The sequence below is a fragment of the Malaclemys terrapin genome, chromosome 9 (assembly GCF_027887155.1).
Source record: "Malaclemys terrapin pileata isolate rMalTer1 chromosome 9, rMalTer1.hap1, whole genome shotgun sequence".
NCBI lineage: Eukaryota > Metazoa > Chordata > Testudines > Emydidae > Malaclemys > Malaclemys terrapin.
In genome coordinates, this window is record NC_071513.1 from 94,124,855 (window position 1) to 94,139,905 (window position 15,051).

The 15,051-nt window shown below is 41.2% G+C and overlaps 1 protein-coding gene across 6 annotated transcripts in view; it reads right to left on the reverse strand.

The window, feature by feature from the left end:
* The window catches only part of TBL1XR1 (TBL1X/Y related 1), a 172,433-nt gene that overhangs the window by 100,010 nt on the left and 57,372 nt on the right, over window positions 1-15,051 (reverse strand). For all 6 annotated transcript variants that reach the window (XM_054039322.1, XM_054039321.1, XM_054039323.1 and 3 more), the window contains one exon: window positions 1,379-1,443. The gene's annotated coding sequence lies outside the window, so the exon portion shown is untranslated. The remainder of the gene's footprint in view (window positions 1-1,378; window positions 1,444-15,051) is intronic.

The window sequence follows — 15,051 nt, forward strand, 5'->3', positions numbered from 1 at the left end:
TTTTGGTGTTACTCAGAGCACAAGATGAAGGCAGTGAGGTTATGAAACTTTAACTAAGGCCGTAATTGATTTGCATATCTTTTAATACTCATGATTATACAAAGTGAAGAACCCAGTTCAACTCTCAGAACCCAGGGGGAATTTTCAGGGTTCTCAGTTAAAAAAAAAATCTTTTTTATTTGTGAACCAAGCATATTTGTCACTTTTCAGGTTAGAGCTACAGGTTATGATTTTAAAACTGCTGCATTGTGACAAAAACAGGACATCAAAATTACAAGGAAAGCAATCACACATGGAGCTGATCAGCGGTAGAGGAAATAATTTGAAACCCTTTCCCTGGTCCTCACTTCTGTGACTCTCTCCCCTAGCCCTCACTTCTGCTCTCGATCTGCTCAACCACTACAAAAGCAACAGTAACTTAAAAACAGTCTGCAAAGTTAAACTTGCAATAATCTACAATGCTTATTAACACTACACGGAGGGAGTGAGAAAAGATGACATCAGCCTTGCCCATTTCTGTGAGCAAAGAGTAACTTCACTAGTTTTATGCTGGCAAATGTGTTGAAACAATAGCTTTTTAACAAGAGAAGCTGTTAGTATTGAAATGAACTTTCAAAAGCATGCTACTGGGGGTAGTAGAATATCTAGCCAAAACAACCACTTGCCCATGCCCTTGGTCAGAAGAAGAAACAAAGTTACCGACAGGGTGAAGGTACTAATAAAAGGTTATCAAATTAAACTATTTGTTGAAAACAAAATATGAGTTGCTTTATTTGCCCACAGGATTAAATCTGGAAATACTTGTAAATTCCTTTGAAAACTAGTATAAAGCTTTGGTTTTTGCTGCAGAAAATTCTACTTGCATGCTAAAAGTAAGACCTGGTCTACACTACAGGGCTAGGACGGACGGAAGATGCCTAGCATCAACCTAGCTGCAGAAGCGTCTTCACTTAAATTTGGCTCCTGCCAATGTAAGTACCTTTCTACACCGATTTAGTAACACCACCTCCCCGAGCGGCGTAGCATCACAGTTGATGTAATTAGGTCGACACTGTCAGCGTATACACTGCGTTGCTTACGTCAACTGTTACTGGCGTTCAGGAGCTGTCCCACAATTCCCCACACTGACAATACAATCTATACAAGTGTTCCTGCTGAACACGCGCACCTCCGGCACAAGGAGCCAAATACTGCACACAAACAAGTGATTAATAACTGTGGTGGCTGTATGCTGACGCAAGTTAGGTTGTTATAATTTTGTAGTGGAGACATGGCCTAAGACTTTCAAAAACATTATTTACAGTATAAGATTGACTTACAATGGTACTGGAGGAAAGAATCATACCACTTTTTTGTAGGTGGTTAAAATTGTATTTACCATTGGCAGTGCATTGATGTAGGGAAGTTCTCCTGTCTGCGGTCTCCAGTCACAGGAAGATGATGCTGAAAAAGAAATGGAGACACAAATAAAAGGATAAGATTTAACATTTAAAAATAGATGTGCTAACAGAATAAAACACAGTTTAAAAAACAATATCAGTTGTGGTACCAGATGGCTCAGGGGATCAGTAAGAGACAGTAACGCTTTCACCTCAGAATTTATATACAGACTAACTCAGCAGTGATTAGGAGTGGTAATAAGAAGGATTAGTTTCCCTACCAGTCCTGTTGCAGGTGTCCACATCATAAAAATTACCCTTGCAGTGGTACAGAACTTACGACTAAATAACTATGGGAAATGAACTGTCTTATGCCATTAGGCCACTGGACACTTGCATCCACATTCAGTGGAAATCCACACAGACAAGGGTCCATTTTCTGAGAAGCCTATAGCTGGACTGTGCCTTTTGATATATTTCTCCAGAGACGGGTTCTTAGATGTTGGCATTGTTATTGCCCATGCCAAATCTGTCCTAGGAATAAAAGACTTCAGAGGAAACTGATATTTATGTAGCACCTTTTGCAAGCACTAAAACAAAAAAATCCTTCCATTGATTCGATTGTAGAACATTCATCTTGAATGTTTTAATTGGGATTGGAAGTGGTAAATTATACATTTTCTTAAGGCATACATTATATTAGTCAATATAAGTATGCACATTTAGAAGAACATGCAAAGCAGTTAAATTTACCAAGTTGTACAATAACTTAGAAAACTGAGGAAGTCAGCTTATTTTAGCTGCATGGATACATTTGAAGAAATATGTTATAAAAATCCTGCAGGTAGGACATTCAAGAGCAGACTAGTATTGAGGCAGGTTTGTTTTTTTTTTTTTTAGACAACAAAATGGACTCCATTTCCTATTCGCTAAATGAATGTTTTAAAGCCACAAAATGCAGTAATACTGCAAAACAGTATTCTCAAGCATGTGTTTGATATCCAAATAGCTGCTCACTCCAGCCATGTTCATGCCCCTTTTTATTCACTACCTACAAATGAATTTTTGTTCACATAAATGGTTGGAGAAGGGCTGCTTTCCATTTGAATACCGGTGTTTGCAAGATTATTTGCTATTGACTATTTAAAAAAAAAAAAAATCAGTCACCTGATCAGAGAGCAGAAACAAGACCATGTGACTTAGGGTGACCAACCATGTAATGGACAACAAAAAGTTTGCAAATAACCCATAAAACAAAATTTGTTCACATGAATTGTTTCATCAATTATTAGCAACAAACAACTGAATTTGTAAAAGTTCATTCACCCACAGAAAAATTGTTCATTAATCCTTGAAAAAAAATTGACCAAATTAGTCAAATAAGTGGTCTGTTACGAAAATGTCAGACAACTCTATTCAATAACAAGCATCCTGTGCAGCAGAAGTTAATAAGTTTACACTATTCCCAGAACATTCTACAAGCTATCCATAAGCACGCATCAAAGAGAAATGTAACCTTCATAATACAAGTGTATGGAGGCGCCACAGAGGATGAGAATGAATGCAAAATATGTTGGGAATTCAGATATTTGCAAATGTGCTTCTTCTTCCTTGCTTAGTTGCATTAGTAATGCAGAAATTATCGTAATCAAAGGAGGAAAAAATCCACTTATTAAGTGGCATGATTTTTTATGTGGAAAAAGTGAATATATCTTTTTACACAGCTAGAGCCTCATATTAGGACAGAAGAGAAATCTTCATCACATCACTCAGCATAAACAGTCTATAGATACATTACTTGCCTATAATTGGAGTTCTCTAAAAGATATTTCTTGAGACACATGCTGTGAGATCACTACACTTACTTTGAGAGCAGACTAAACCACTTCAAGGTTTTGTGTCACAATGGAATACATTGGTGGACAGTGAAAGATGATAAAAGCCAGCTCTGTAGCCTAGTTATTGGTGTGACACATTTGGTGTTGTTTTATTTATGAAGATAGTAAGAGGTGTGAGGAAACAGATAAAAACAGTCCGATACAACAAGAGAGGTTTTCTTCAGCCTAAGTTAGTTGTCGGGATTGCCTCTCTCCAATTCCTTCCTTTCCCAGTATTAATTTCAGAGTGCAGTTCTTAAGGTCAAAGCTATAGAGAGAAAGCTCTCGCTTTGCTCTGTGGGAGGGGCTTTATGCCATAACTGTTGTCGTCGTCCATTTTAAATCTAAACAGTCCTGACAAATTGAGCAGCTGGAAGCAAATGAGTTACAAAAGAATACAGAATAGGAAAAAAAACAAAAAAGGCGACTAAGTAGGGCAAATAAAAAGTGAGCTCTCAGAAGTATTTCAGGACTCTGTCACACCCTTCCCGCTAGTTTGTCAAACCCATAATTCAAACAGGAAAGATAATTTGCCACTAATTTTGCTTACCAAGACAATGAAGAATGGTAAAGGTGCAGAGCTGTAGAGCAAAGAACCTCCACCTAAACCTGGGATTATACTCCTTCACAGAAAGTAGCCACTCAGTGACAGGTCTCCATGTTGAACACTCACTCACACAAGGAAGTAATCTCTCAGGCTATCCCGTATCCACTTATTTGCCATGTATTCACTTTTGATGGTAGCAAACCCAGTACTGGAAGCAAGGAGGACTGGCAGTTTTTCCTCCATTAGCAGTACTTCAAATAATACAGCTGATAACCAACAACTTCACAGGCAGATCAGGGTAACATCCAGACCTTTCAGGACTAGATCACTGCATGGGCAGTTTCTCATCCCTGGGAGAGCTACCTCCCAATCCTTAAATTGCAATGTCAAATGTATGAAACTCACTTATCTGAAACCCCCTTTTTTCAGTATCTCAACAGAGTCATATCTCCACATCAGGAGACGTGACCCTGGATCAGGTAACAGGAAATTTCAGAAAAGTGAGTATTGGATAATTCAGTGAGAAGCATCCTTGGGGAGAGAAGCAATGTAACAAAGTCTTTAGCTAAATTGATCAGGCTAAACAAATATGCTTTAACTAAGGACATCTAAAAGAACAACTGTAAATCTATAGATGTGTATGTAAAATTATATACGTCTGATTACTAGGGTTACCACGTGTCTGGTTTTCAACCGGAATGCCCGGTCGAAAAGGGTCCCTGGCAGCTCTGGTCAGCACTGCCGACCAGGCCGTTAAAAGTCTGGTCGGCAGTGCTAAGGCAGGCTAGTCCCTACCTGTCCTGTCTCCACGCTGTGCCCTGGAAGCAGCCAGCAGCAGGTCCGGCTCCTAGGCAGGGGCAACACGGGGCTCCGCATGCTGCCCCCGCCCCGAGTACAAGCTCCGCACTCCCATTGGCCGGGAACCAGGGCCAATGGGAGCGGGGGAGGGGGGGCTGTGGGCAAGAGCAGCATGCAGAACCTCCTGCCCCCCTGCCTAGCAGCTGGACCTGCTGCTGGCTGCTTCCAGGCACAGCGCGGTGCCAGGGCAGGAAGCAAGCCTGCTTTAGCCCCACTGTGCCACTGACCGGGAGCCGCCTGAGGTAAGCCTGCACAGCAATCCGAGCCCCAACCCCCTGCCCCAGCCCTGAGCCGCCCCCCTCCCCCAACCCAGAGCCCCCTCCTGCAACCCAAACTCCTCATCCCTGGCCCCACCCCAGAGACTGCACTCCCAGATGGAGTCCTCACCCCCCCGAACCCCAACCCCCTGCCCCAGCCCAGAGCCTCCTCCCACACCCTGAACCCATCCCCAGCCCAGAGTCCATACCCACTCCTGCACCCTAACCCCCCGCCTCAACCCACAGCCCACTCCCGGACTCCAAATCCCTAGGCCCCACCCTCCAGCCTGGAGCCCCCTCCTGCACCCCAAACCCCTCATCCCCAGCCCAGAGCCCACACCCTCTCCCGCACCCTGAACCTTTCATTTCTGGCCCACCCCAGAGCCTGCACCCCCAGTTAGATCCCTCACCCCCTCCCATACCCCAATCCCCTGCCCCAGCCCAGTGAAAGTGAGTGAGGGAGAATGTAGTGAGCAGGAGATGGCCTCGGGGAAGGGGCGGGGCTAGGGTGTTCGGTTTTGTGCGATTAGAAAGTTGGCAACCCTACGGATTATAGTCCTGTCTCCATACATGCTTCTTATGTTGCTTGTCTTCTTAGATTTTAAGTCTTTTGGGGAAATGTCTATATCTTATTGTGCGTCTCTACAGCATCTACTACAATGGGGCCTTGATTCTGATTGAAGCCTCTGGGTGCTACTGCAATGTAAATGGTAAGTAAAGAATAATGGAATAAAGTTCATTTCTTTAACTGTTGTATTAGTGATACAGGTAAGGGGATGTGATTTATTAAATGCATTTTTTAATTTGACATCGCCCCTTTTTAAAAGGGCCTACAAGAACAATGACAAAAAGTCAATCACCTTTTGTTTGGCACAGCCCAACCACCAAATGCATTAAAATACAAAGTATCAAGTTCAGCTATAAGAAAACAAAACAAGGTAAACTGAAATGGTTAAAATGTTACAGCACCCCTACCACAGTAAGAGACCATCATTGTGTCTGATCAAAAACCAAAGGGTCCATTAAGCCTGTTTAACTCCCACTTGTGTCAATTAGTTGTTGACCCCAACTTTGAACATGAGTTTTCTAGATGTCTATATTGCCTTTTAAAACTACTCGGGTTTTTTTTTTAAATCTGTAATTGAGTCCTTGAGGACCAAGTTTTCTGAGTGAAGATAGCTTTCCAAGAAGGTTTCACAATCCTATTCCAAATTATCCCACTGGCATTTGTTAATTTGATGCATGCCTTTAAAGACCAAATTGCAGGTGACTATCACTATTTATTTTATTGAATTTTAGAATATCTATCCTATTATCAGTATCACTGCTTGTCATGTGACTTGGACCAGGTAACTAATACCAGCAGCAGCTTAAATTACACAAAGCGAATGAATGACAAAAATCTCTCCAAAAAGCATCACACAGTAAATGAAATAATGTAAGGCTGAAACAAACCGGCTTTAAGTTTACGCCCTGTATACACTACAAGGGAGATTTTTAAAAGCATTCAGCATTAGGCTAACTTGACTTCTGTTAAAGTCAGCTTTGGTGGGAGCAGATTTAGGTCACTATTTAATGCTTCTGAAAAAGCCCACCTTACAAGTGCAACTGTTTTTGGAGTTTTGTTTTGGGTTTTTTTGTAGCTCATCTGACCTAATTCAACGAATACTGTTGAGTTGTGTCTACACAGCAGCTTCCTTTACAACAAAATGATGTGCTTACTGTTCTGTCTGCTGACCTAAATAAATATCAGTACATTCTGGGAAGCTATCCCCAATACTTCATCAGGGAAAAGAATACCAAGAGATTATGTACACAGAGCAGCAGGAATAACAACACAAGGGGTAATGAACTCGGAGATATTATGCTGCAGAGACAGCTGGAAGAAAGGAGCTCCAACCAAACTGGTCACACAAACATGCTTAAAAAATCCCATCTACACGGCCAAAAACAGTATGCCAACCCAGTTAAAGAAAGACAACTACATGCCAGCCTAGGCTGCTGCCATGGTGATGCACTCTTAGATGCCATGGTTACCAGCAAGTGTTAATCATGTTGCATGTGGCTAAAACCACAGTTAAAGCCAATCACGTCACCAAATGGCTACAAACTTGGTTAAAAATGTGCAGTATCTATACAGCTTTGTACTACTCCTTTAACATAGTCCTGTTTCCAGCCTAAACCATTGGCAGAACAATGATTTTCCAAAGCTAGCGGTCAGTGCTTAACCATTCAGTCTACAAACACACTCCCCCCTCCATCCATTTCACAACAGATCCTACGTGGAAGAAGGTAGGGTCAGTTCTACTGCTAAAACACTGAATTTAGTGTGGATTTTAAGAGGATTGGTTCTTCATTTGAACTTGTGCTCATGGTTTTTTCTTCTAATTCTTTTAGGAACATGTTTACATTTCAATTGGAGGTGCTGCTTTCAAAGATTTCTACATTGCTTGAGTTTTCACAAGAAAAATGTACTCAGTCAATTTTGTTCTTTGTGGACTACAAAAGTCTTACATACCAACGGTATCTTGGCTGCTAGACTCTCCCTTGATGTATTGCTTTTTTCCAGCTATAGCACTTGGAATGGGAGCCACAACCAAAATGAAAATAGAGTTGGGTAGAGATATTCCCCTACTCCCCACCCACTAACTAGGCAGCAGAATCATTCAGAACAGAATTTTAATTGTCCCTAAAGTAAAAAGCACAACAAAAAACATATTTGATGACAGGTAGCAGAAGAGTGTAGACAAATGAGTCAGAGTGAGATTATATTTAAAGAAAACCCAGAACAATGAAATCCATAGGAATAAGGAAGCGAAGAAGCTAGCTGTATGGCACGAGGATGCTGGAAGAGAAACAGTCTTGGTCAGATCCAACAGCAACATAATGCACGAAAGCAAGCTTCTGTCAATATCAATTAATGTGTAACACTTGGAAATTAGAGGAAAGAATAAATGGATTATGTGTGGCAGGAGCTACTTTGCACCATAGTTCACCTACTATTTATTTAAATGAAATTCACTGAAAAATAATTGAGGGAAACTGAAAGGTAATGCGGTATAGAAGCTGCAAGTTCAAATCCAGCCTAGGTCAGCTGAGACCATCTGTTATCACCATCCAAGGTCTGAACATCACATGAAATACATTTATAGGTTCAATCACTAATATTGTCAGATCAAAAAGAAGATGCACTTCTGAGTGGTTCTTAACTTTCTCATTCCACTTGGAGACGGATCTATGTTTTTCGTTCAACCTAATTCCCCTGCCCAAAACACGGAGTTAAATATCCTCTATAATAGTGCTACTGAAGGGCGTTTGATAACATCTACTTCATAAGGGTAAATTCATGTTTATAAAGCACTTTGAAATATTTAGATAAAGACATTATAGATGTGCAAAGCATTATTATCACTGCCAAAAGGTGGCTACATTTTATCTCAGCATTGAGCAGTCTTCAGTATTCTTATTTTATACCCTAGGCTCAGATATTGAATTAAAATTCACTGCTGGAGCATTAATCAGAAGGGATACTAATAAAATCAGGCCAGTGCACACAATGGGCCTCCAGCAGACCATGATCTCAAAACAGAAAAACAAAAGTCAACAGGTAAGTTGTGTAGAAACAGCTTACCTCCCCCTATGTAGTATTTGGGGACCATTCAAGCAATAAGATTATCAAGGATTTAAAAAATAGATACACACAAATCTGAACTAAAAAGCAAACAAAAGGTACATCCATAAAGACCAAAGCATGAATAAGGAAATTAATTTTTCGGGAAATTCCATTTCATGAGATGGAAGACCTATAACTGCTCTACCTGCTTCCAGCTTTGCTGGGCAGAATCAGAATCAGCTTTGTGATAGTCCCTTGCTTCACCATGAAGAGCCTACTAAGAGGTGCAGCTAAGCCACTGTAGTATGCACTGTAGACATTTGCTACAGCAAAGGAAGGTTTTTTTCTCCATCCCTGTGGTAAATTCATCCTCTCAGGAGGCAGTAGCTGGGACAACAGAAGAATTCTTCTATTGACCCTTGACCCAGTGGTGTCTTTACTGCGGCTTAGGTTGGTTTAACTGTGTCTCTCAGGGGTGTGACACTAAAATAACTAGGTCAAACTAAATTTTACATGCTGATCAGGCCTTAGATAACTTTCACAGCCGGATGGAGTTGGATGTCCTTTTTCTCCCCCAAATCACCATGATCTGTTTGTTGGAAACCAATAGCAGCCCTGAGCTTGGAGATTAGGAATGGCATTGAACAGAGCCACAACAGCATCTCTGGCTATGGTACCGTCTTCACTGTCCCCATTTTTTACTAAGTGATGAATGACTTGGTCATTGCCTCATATTATATATATATTATACACACACACACACACACACGATTTTTTGGGTGCTAGGGATAAAATAAACCTGAACTTGGGGGTTCACAGTAACCCTGCTGAAGAACCATAATGGATTATCCCTAGAACTAGAATTCATAGTGGGGCAATAGTAACCACTGTAGTTAAATAGTAAATTAGTTTGAAGTTTCACAGCCAATTTTACTAAATGCACTAAAATCCACATGGATTCTCAGATTGTCTTGAAAATTGCGGTACTTCATGGAGGCCCTGGGTAGGGCCAACTGATCAATTTTGAAGATGTTTGAGCAAGGGACTCCGCTTTAAAAAAAAAAAAGCAGCCAAAAAAACAAAACAAAAAAACACACACAATCACGTGGCATCTAAATGTTATGGTTCTTATAATTGTGTGTACACGTGGGGCTCAAACTATGAATGAGTCCCTCCAAACTGCCATTACCCATTCAGGATTGAACTCAGCAAGCGTCCAGCACCGATCGCCCTTTTGGATAACAAATATTTAAAAAGTCGTTCAGGGTAAAAGTGGAATCTACAGTGTGGTTAGAACCAAGCTGACAAGCCAGAGAAAACCATCAACCAAAGTGTCTGGAGGCAGTCTGACATCAGAGTAACTGGATGGTTCACGCGTCATGCTGTGACTTTTGAACCGGAACAACACCCATCTACTGTGTGTTCAAGTCTCGCCTTCTGTAACTTCTAAGAATGTGTTGTGCACATTAATTGCCCTCTGCCTGGGCTCTTGTCAAAAGTTTTGCCCTGAGACCAAAGCTTCTGGTTTAAAAGCCAATATTTCAAACTACTCTAAAATCCACATGCATACTCTGATGCCTTATCGGGACTAGGGGTAGTTAGAGGTGTAAATTTAGGGTTATTTGCCCCAGGGGTTCCTCTAATACAGCCCCCACAACAAGGGGTTACTTTTAATATTACAGTACTCTAAAACAACATACATAAGGAATTGTCTTGAAAACAGGCATGCCACAACATGGAGGGTGGTAGAGTTTGTGGTGGAATTTGGAGTCATTTGGCCAAGGGGCTCCCAAGACACAGTTCCCTGTGAAAGAATGTATAGAAAAAAGCGTACAAACCCTTTAAAAGGTAGAGACTGGAGCCTACAGCCTGGGAATAATCAAGGAGGCCCTGCTCCACCATGGAGCTGAGCTAGTTAAACACAGGAACAGAAAGCTGAGGAGATAAAGGGTATGTCTACACTGCAATTAAAAACCCAGGGCTGGTCCATACCAACTGACTCAGGCTTGTGAGGCTACCGGGCTGTTTAATTGCACTGTAGACTTTTGGGCTTGGGCTGCAGTCTGAGCTCTGGGACCCACCCACCTCACAGGGAGGGGAGTAAAGCCAAGAAGGCTACAGGGGGTGGCAGTTCCTCTTTCTCAGGCACCAGGAGACAAGCCTAACCTGACTCAAAGACTTGGTTTGTAGACTTTGTTTGGGAGCTCTGAACCAGATTTTTTAATAAGTCTGGGAGAGCAGAGGACATGCTATTTGGTTAATATGTGCTGACTTCTCCTTGCCCCCCATAGTTCAAGTGAATCTATTGCTGCTCCACTTGGAGAAAGTAAGGTGGGGCACACCTGTAGCACCACACTGGGCCACAAGGGGGCACACAGGGACTGCCCATGCCTTTACACTCTCTTAAATGAACTGCTCATAATACTTTCAGATTCTTAGAACGTTTCTGGGTGCACAGCTATGTAACGTTCATGAAAGCTATAGCATGGAGTGCCCCTGAGATGAGCTATAAGTGATACCAAAGTCCAGTTTTAAGATATTTCAGAAGTTATTGCAATCTAAAAGCTTTAGCACCTCTGCTTAATCAGTTAATTTCTGTGAACGCTCTTGTTTCTTCAGAAACTCTTCTGTGAGGGATACTCACTGAGTGATGTACTCACATAGTGGGCTTAGCTCTGCCCCTAGAATTTAAGGGCCACAACTTTAAATCCTCTCCTCTGAAGTACTGCATTCTGTGCATTCAACCCGCCTTTCACTTAGTGTCTGGGGCCACAATGGGAATCACAGTGCAATACTTTATATACAAGATATATGTAATGATGTGCTATAATGTGAACCAGACCTGAAATAACACAGAAGCTGTGACACTATGAAAATGATTATTGTTCTGGTAGTGCAGGAAGTCTCTCCAAATTAGTCAAACACCAGCGCTGAGCACTGTGACTAATAGCATGGACTGCGCAGTTATGCCTATCTGTCACTCAATCGACAAAAGATTCACATGGATCAATTTCATCCCTCAAAGTGCTGTAGTTTTGTGAGAAGGACCTGAAGAAAATGTCAGACTCTAGAAAAATTTTAGTCACAACACCATTTTTGAAACAAAAACCTCCAATGATATTCCCCCCACCCCATAATCCACCTCCACAAACAGAAAAATGAGGCAGCGCATAAACTACAGAACATTTAAAATGATACTCTAAACCCCAAAACACATAATTTTTGTAGATCTTACAGAACTCCTGTTAAAATGGAAATCCTGCAGTAACAATAACTGAGGTGGCACTATCATCCCACCACATTAGGGTCAGCAGAAGGTAGAGTTAGTGATGCAAACTGGGGTCATTTGGTCAAGTTCAGCAGATACAGCTCCCCCTGTAAGGACTTAATCCGATTGCTCTAAAACTGACACATAAGAAGATTGTCTTGAATCTATGCCACACAGGCTGGTTTAGAGTTTGGGGTGCAAAATTGGGGAGGGAGATCCGATTCCCCAACGTACAGCTCCCCAAAATGAGTTTCTTTTCATTTTCAACATGCTCTAAAAATCCACATCCATAGTGCGATTATCTTGGATATTAGTCTGGAAGAACAGGGGCAGAGGTAAACTTTTGTGTCTAAATTTGACGACATTTGGTCAAAAGAGTTCCTGAGATACAACCTCCTATACTCAATAAGGAAATTATTTTAATATTCACAATGCTCTGAAATCCATTTGACTCAGTGAGATTGTCTTGACAATTGATATTCCACAACAACTTTGGTGGCACAATAAGATCACCAATGATGGTGATCACACACACCATTTTAAGGACCTAGCTAGAGGTTCTTCCAGATGGCACTCCCTTTGGGATATGCCTTGATGAACAGGATTCCTTAACAATGGCTGAGGTATACTTTGGAGAGAGGTCGGAGGAGAACACCCATTGAGATTAATGAATCTGTTAACACTTCTCCAAGCTATCGTAGTGTTAGGCTGTATTAATTTCCAGGAAGAGCTCTGATTCATCTCAGAACATCCCATGGAGATGAATGAGTCACTTCATACCTCTGCAATCTTCCAGTTAGATTCTCTTGCAGCTATGGAGATGGCTTTGTGGCTTCTTCGGAGTCAGGAGTCCACAATTCTACCCATTAATTCCTATAGACGGAAATCATCTTGGGTCACTGTTCCCTGTGTGGGAAGGGAGAATGTCCTGGCTGGTATACAGGTTACCTTTGTATCCACTGGGCTACTGTGCCTGGATCCTGACCACATAAAAAGAAAAATCCCTGTTCTGGAAAGGAGCAAGAGGAGCTATCCTCTTTATTTGCCTGACACCTAGGTACTGGCCTACAATACTTGCCAAAATCTCTGGTCACTGGCAAAGAGCATTGTACCACATGGATGGCTTCTCCAGCAGAGTCAAAAAAGGTGCTTATTAACTATATTTATAGCATCTCAATTGTGTTGATCTTCTCCTGATATAGGAACAAATTTTATCTCAACACAGACTGGTGAAAGAAATATTACACATTTTGTAATCATTTAAAGTACCACACTAGAAAGATGTTCTCAAATTGAAGTTGAATGCTGAAGTCAATATATGCATTTTGCTCCCACAGAAAACACTGCCAAATGAATATGATACATCATCCTTCCACTACTATAGATGCGCCATTCAACTAGTAGTCATTCCAAAACAAGTTGTTTTATATGTATATTAAAACAGCCTCTTAACCTAAGAACTGCATGTTTGATCACAGTTCCATTTATTATGCTGCTTCACCTAAAAACATTTTTGCTATTGCTAGAGGAAAGTTCCCCATTTCCTCTGCAAATATTTTTTTTCCTCCATCAGATTTAACAAAGCTACCATTTTGCCTTTGAGAAATTATGAAGGTCTAAAAGAGGAAGTCCACAGGGTCAACAGTCATACAAGAAATATTACAAGCAAAAATACAAACAAGCCAAAAATTATAACAATGACTGTTGGTACTGAAATACAAAATAAAATAATAATAATAATAATCTATAGAATATTGCTTTTTACTGTGACATACTGAACAGGAATTCGAAACAAGAGAATGTTGAGTGTTCAGGACTGTATTCACAATCATGCCACTCAATTTCAACAGTTTATTCCCAAAAGAACATTGGCCCATAGACAGCAAGTTTTCGTCAGCAAAAACCATCAGCAGTTCCTTACAAGTTCCTTCTAGGAAAGCTGTTCTGTTCTCAATCTTATCACTATGGTAACTTGACTGAATGCTCTCCTCAGAGTCTCACCTTTCCACTCCTACTTTCTGTTTTGGTTTTCATTAGAGTTCATCATAAAAGATTACACAATCTTATTTTTTTCTGTAACAGTTTTCCACCACTAATGGCAGAGGGCATTCTAATGCCATCAAGAGTGACTGGAATTTAATTTTATTTAACCTGTTTTGAGTAGAATAGCTGACCTTTGATTCATCACTTTCCAAAGTACTTAGAAAAGCTGAGCAATGTCAGGCATACTACCTACGTTTTTTTCTAAAACAAAACAGTCAATATAATATAGGCTTAGCTGCCACATCTTGCATTTATCAACCCACAAATTGTCAACAAGTTGATTTAAAAAAAAAAAAAAGAAAGAACACTGAGCACAAGTCTTGCTGATAGCTTATCAAGCCCTTAATGATCTAAGCCTGGGATACTCAGAAGCTACTACTAAGGATGGGGAAACGGACATAATTTAAAAAATATATTTAATGGGTCTAGAAATCCAGGAGGAAGAGGAAACCTAAGGGTATGTCTAGACTGGAAACTTCAAAGAGCTGCCGTGGGAACGCTCCCGCCGCAGCACTTTGAAGTGAGAGTGTGGTCGCGTGCGAGCGCTAGGGGAGAGCTCTCAGCGCTCCTGGTAATCCACCTCCATGAGGGGATTAGCTCCAAGCCCATCTACACTAGTGCTTTAAAGCGCTCAGACTTGCTGCTCTCAGGGGGGTGATCCCCCCCCCCCCACGCCAGCAAGTTGGAGCGCTATAAAATGTAAGTGTAGACAAGCCCTACGTAGAGTAATTCAAGAGAGCATCACTAGAGCCAGTGGGATGACATTAGAAGGAAAATGTAGGCTGAATATCAGGGAAATCTTCCAAACAAACAATGACATCATGCACATTGTGGAACAGCTTCTTAAAGGTAACTGGTGGAAGCCCCATAGCTTGGAACATTTTAAACAAGAATGAATAACAGACATACTGTAGCAAGTAAACCTCCTTTGGCTGGGAGACAGAAGACTTCATATACTCCCCTTCTTCTAGTTACTATATTTCTTGAATGAGAGTTCCTCTCATGCAGTCAACATTGGCTGAATTATACTTGCTGGAAATCTCACTATTCAAAACAGATCAGGCCAGAAGAGAGGACTCCTGAGTTCAGGGACTTCCCCTATGGAATCCCCTCTCAGAGGATGTCTGCTAGAGTCCCTCAGCAGTTGTCTTCAGGTCTTGGTGAAAGCCGTTCAATTCAGGTCAATTTATCTGCATCACTATGATCTAG